This window comes from Salvelinus alpinus, chromosome 22 (assembly GCF_045679555.1).
Source record: "Salvelinus alpinus chromosome 22, SLU_Salpinus.1, whole genome shotgun sequence".
Taxonomy (NCBI): Eukaryota; Metazoa; Chordata; class Actinopteri; order Salmoniformes; family Salmonidae; genus Salvelinus; species Salvelinus alpinus.
The window spans coordinates 22,704,075-22,710,074 of record NC_092107.1 but is presented as its reverse complement, the minus strand read 5'-3'; positions in this window follow the sequence as shown (position 1 = coordinate 22,710,074).

Below are 6,000 nucleotides of genomic sequence, written 5' to 3'. Positions count from 1 at the left end.
CGTAAATATAAGCATTGACCAAATTACTCAAGATTTTAGTTCTGGGTTAACTGAGATGATCTCTTTGTAGACAACCAAACCTGGTAAAAAACCGACTGCGACAACATACAGTACAGGTTATTTCTGTGGCTGATTGATGGTGGCAGTAATCCCTATAAAGATTAAATGATGCATTCAAAGACATTCAATAAGTCAATGTAATGATTTTACATAGTCAGAAGACTTTGGAATTAGGGTGTGACCTATTCAAGTCACAGGGGGCAGTAGGGGGTAGCAAGTACACACACACACACGCTGATTAAAATATTGATCCATATTTTCTGTCTAATTCCAGTAGGAAGTTGTTCTATTTCTATGAGTCAAGGTGTATACCAGGGAGGCACAGCTCTGACTTAGTTTATACTGTAGCAGGCTGTTCCCACACACACACTCTAGCCATAGTGTCAACCAACACCCTAGTGGATACAGTCATACAGTGTGAGTGTAAAAGTGTGTGTTTTGCTTGAATAAAACTGTCATGTTATGCTAGTGAATGAAACTAAATTGCGAGAAAGTGTTTGTGTCTGGATTCGAAAAGTGTAAGACGGGGACCATGTACTGTGTGCGTGGGTGTCTACTTGTGTGTGTCTTTGTCTTAGTGGGAGTGTGTGCAGCACTAGGAAATAGAGCCGGTGTTGACTGGCGTGTTCAGAGTGGATGTGACAGAAGCTCAGTGCTGAACACGCTGTGTGCCCGTCTTTCTCCCGGCTCGCAGGTCTGTGAAAATCACTAAGACCCCTGATTCCCATTGAGTCCGTGTCACAACAGCCATTGTGTGAGCCCGGTCATGGAGGCTAGCAAAGCGAATTACAGCCACGCCCCAGCTGTCCAAATACAACTTAGCTAGTCAATCCTACAGCCTCTCGCCAGGCCTCTGCAAGCAGGCCAGTACACTCACCACCAGTACAAGTAATGGTTCCAACTCCAACATTTGACCAACTCAGATACAGCAAGTTAGTAGCTCCTACAGCCTCTTACCAGGCCTTGACCAGGCCACCACCAGCACAAGTAGTGGTTCCAACTCCACATTTAAACAACTCTTACATAACTTCAAAGAAGCATTTACCTGTATTTACCACAGAAATCATACATAACAACAGGTGTGTCAGCTAGAGTGTGTTTTGTCACAGTTGTAAGAATGTGTTGAGGTGTCGAGAGGCAAGACCGTTACTTATTGCGGAAATCGAGGAGAGCGGTCAAAGTCAGTGTCTGTGAGTGTGTGCCACACAGCTCTGGTTCTTGTAGTGTAATGTTTGCTCTGTGGATTACATATACTCTCAATATTTGACGACCATAGCCGTCATAAATTAGTTGCTAGTGTCTCGTCTGCAGTTCATAAAAAGGTGTGTGACCTTGACCTTGTCTCTTGCCTGGATTCAGACTCCGAATGAATCTTCCCGCTACAGATTCTCAACAGAAAACACAATTTCCATTTACTTTCAAACCAGCGTCAGCATTAAGGACTATTGAATGTATTTAAGTTGCCGCCCTGAACCTTTTGATCTCAACAATTCAGTGACACGCTCCAAGGACTGAGCACCCTTTCTAGACTTTGTAAAAAAATATATATTTATGATTGGAGCGCCAGCACACCACTACTCAGGGGGCGGGGGGGCTTCATGCGACATGTGATGTTGTAGGTGTCCTGGAGGGCAGGCAGTGTGCACCCAATGGTTGAACTTGAGGATGGAGTTTGAACTGTACGAGTCCTTGCAGTCGTGGGTATACAGGGAGTAAAGGAGGGGGCAGAGGACGCACCCTTGTGGGGTCCCGGTGTCGAAAAGCAAGCAGGTAACATTGCCTACCTTCACAACCTGGGGACAGCCCGTCAGGAAGTCCAGGGCCCAATAGAGAGGAGTTCATTCCCAGGGCCGTGAGCTTTGTAGTGAGCTTAAAGGGCACTATGGTATTGAAGACCGAGCTGTAGTCGATGAACAGGAGGTAACGCCCTGAGCTAGAGAGAGATGAAAATGTCCAAAAACACAACTGCCAGCTGGTCTGCTCATACTTTGAGGGCTTGGCTAGGGATGCCATTTGGGCCGGCAGACATAAAACGGTTGAATGACTTACAAACAGTGCATTCGTAAATTATTCAGACCCTTTGAGTTTTTTCACATTTTGCTATGTTACAGCCTTATTCTAAAATTGATTAAATTGTTGTTTTTCCTCATCAATCTACACACAATACCACATACGGACAAAGCAAAAACATGTTTTTAGAAATCTACATAAGTATTCAGTATCCCTTTACTCAGTACATTTTTGAAGCAGCTTTGCCAGCGATTACAGCCTCAAGTCTTCTTGGGTATGACGCTACACGCTTGTATTTGGGGAGTTTCTATCATTATTCTCTGCAGATCCTCTCAAGCTTTGTCAGGTTGAATGAGGAGTGTCAATTTTCAGGTCTCTCCAGAGATGTTCGATCGGGTTCAAGTCTGGGCTCTGGTTGGGCCACTCAAGGATAATCAGAGACTTGTCCCAAAGCCATTCCTGCATAGTCTTGGCTGTGTCCTTCGGGTCTTCGTCCTGTTGGAAGGTGAACCTTCGACCCAGTCTGAGGTCCTGAGCGCTCTGGAGCAGGTTTTCATCAAGGATCTCCCTGTACTTTGCTACCTTCATCTTTCCCTCGATCCTGACTAGTCTCCAATTCCCTGCCACTGAAAAACATCCCCACAGCATGATGCTGCCACCACCATGCTTCACGGTAGATATCGTGCCACGCTGTAATCATTGGTGGCTGTAGGAATCTGGTGAGAAGAGGCTCTTTACTAATTTATGACTGAGCTCTTCATCATGCCACATTCCAAGGATGTCTCTGGTCCCCTCGCACAAGCGGCTCCCCCTGCCACTATAGACTGATTAAAGAAGAGGCCTTCTGAAAGGGCAGTCCATCAATGAACAGGTGTGTGCATGAGTGTGTGTGTGTGTGAGTGTGTGTACACGCGTATGCGTGTGTGTATTCTGTCTACATGTCTGTGCGTGCATGCATGCATTTGTGTCTTGTCTACCTTGGCTCTTGAAGTTTATTTGAGTACCTATGCACACTCACTTCACTGCAAGGCTCACTGTAATTGTGCTCTTCTGCTTTACAAGGAGGCAGTAAATGTGTCACTTTTCTGTTAAAGGATATCATTGGGAATCTGGCTGCCTCTGTGGCATCTGTGCCCTTACACTACCACATTCCAGAGTACACAAAACAGCCTGGCAATTTAGCTAAACCTCTCCGACTCTCATTGACCATAATCTTTCCTACCTAGTACCTATCTATAAGCTTAACGAAAGATGTCTCAGCAGATGTGAAGATGGAATATTGCTGTAATGTGTTGTGGGGGATAAACATTTGCATAGCATTTACCCTATCGACCTGTGATGGCAACACACCTGAATGGGAGCGAGCGTGCTAAGGCTCATCGGGCTGGCACACATCTAGGTCAGTGTGCCGACATCTCGGCAGGGTGGGTAGAGTGTGGGGGGTGTGTGTGTTTGTATGTGTGTGTGTGCATCGGTACTGAGTACACGCGCACATGTGTGTGTGTGCGTGCAGTGAGGGATATGGCCCCTGATAAGGAACAACGCTAATCCCATTAGCTGTGTTTCACTATTAGCCTCCTTCCCTCCATTAACACACTCACTGGGCTGCGTTTTACCACTCTCTACCCCAGAAACACACTGGGACCATTTTAACACCCCTCTTTGTTCTCTATCCCCCTTTCCCCCAACCCACGCCTTGCACATGCAGTGCATTTGGAAAGTATTCAGACCCTTTGACTTTTTCCACATTTTGTTATGTCTTATTCTATAATTTATTAAATCGTTTTTTCCCCCTCATCAATCTACACACAATACTACATAATGAAAAAGCAAAAAAAGGTTTTTAGAAATTGAAATAACACATTTACAGTTGAAGTCGGAAGTTTACATACACTTAGGTTGGAGTCATTAAAACTAATTTTTCAACCACTAAACAAATTTCTTGTTAACAAACTATACTTTTGGCAAGTCGGTGAGGACATCTACTTTGTGGATGACACAAGTAATTTTTCAAATAATTGTTTACAGACAGATTATTTTACTTACAATTCACTGTATCACAATTCCAGGGGGTCAGAAGTTTACATATACTAAGTTGACTGTGCCTTTAAACAGCTTGGAAAATTCCAGAAAATAATGTCATGGCTTTAGAAGCTTCTGATAGGCTAATTGACATCATTTGAGTGAATTGGAAGTGTACCTGTGGATGTATTTCAAGGCCTACCTATTTCAAGGCCTACCAAACTCAGTGCCTCTGCTTCACATCATTGGAAAATCAAAAGAAATCAGCCAAGACCTCAGAAATAAAATGTAGACCTGTCTGGTTCATCATTGGGAGCAATTTCCAAATGCCTGAAGGTACCACGTTCATCTGTACAAACAATAGTACGCAAGTCTAAACACCATGGGACCATTCAGCTCTCATACCGCTCAGGAAGGAGACGTGTTCTGTCTCCTAGAGATCTACATACGTTGGTGCGAAAAGAAATGTCTTCTGGTCTGATGAAACAAAAATAGAACTATTTGGCCATAATGATCCTCATTGTGTTTGGGGGAAAAGGGGGGAGGCTTGCAGGTCGAAGAACACCATCCCAACTGTGAAGCACAGGGGTGGCAGCATCATGTTGTGGGGGTGCTTTGCTGCAGGAGGGACTGGTGCACTTCACAAAATAGATGGCATCATGAGGCAGGAAGATTATGTGGATATATTGAAGCAACATCTCAAGACATCAGTCAGGAAGTTAAAGCTTGGTCGCAAATGGGTCTTCCAAATGGACAATGACCCCAAGCATACTTCCAAAATTGTGGCAAAATGGCTTAAGGACAACAAAGTCAAGGTATTGGAGTGGCCATCACAAAGCCCTGACCTCAATCCTATAAAAAATCTGTGGGCAGAACTGAAAAAGCGTGTGCGAGCAAGGAGGCCTACAAACCTGACTCAGTTACACAAGCTCTGTCAGGAGGAATGGGCCAAAATTCACCCAACTTATTGTGGGAAGCTTGTGGAAGGCTACCCGAAACGTTTGACCCAAGTTAAACAATTGAAAGGCAATGCTACCAAATACTAATTGAGTGTATGTAAACTTCTGACCCACTGGGAATGAGATGAAATAAATAATAGCTGAAAGGAATTATTCACTCTACTATTATTCTGACATTTCACATTCTTAAAATAAAGTGGTGATCCTAACTGACCTAAGACAGGGAATTTTTACTTGGATTAAACGTCAGGAACTGTGAAAAACTGAGTTTAAATGTATTTAGCTAAGGTGTCTGTAAACTTCCGACTTCAACTGAAAGTATTCTGACCCTCTGTACTTGTTGAAGCACCTTTTGCAGCGATTACAGCCTCAAGTATTCTTGGGTATGACGCTACAAGCTGGGCACACCTGTATTTGGGGAGTTTCTCACGTTCTTCTCTGCAGATCCTCTCAAGCTCTGTCAGGTTGGATGGGGAGCATCGCTGAACAGTATTTTTAGGTCTTTCCAGAGATATTTGATCGTGTTCAAGTCCAGTCTCTGGCTGGAGACTTGTCCCGAAGCCACTTCATTTAGAGACTTGTCCAGAAACCACTCCTGCGTTGTCTTAGCTGTGTGCTTAGGGTCATTGTCCTGTTGGAAGGTAAACCTTCGCCCCAGTCTGAGGTCCTGAGCGCTCTGGAGCAGGTCAAGCATCTCTCTGTACTTTGCTCCGTTCATCTGTCCCTCGATCCTGACAAGTCTCCCTACAGCTTGACGCTTCACCACCATGCTTCGCTGTAGGGATGGTGCCAGGTTTCCTCCAGATGTGACGCTTGGTATTCAGGCCAAAGAGTTCAATCTTGGTTTCATCAGACCAGAGAATCTTGTTTCTCATGGTCTGAAAGTCCTTTAGGTGCCTTTTGGCAAACTCCAAGCAGGCTATCATTTGCCTTTTACTGAGGAGTGGCT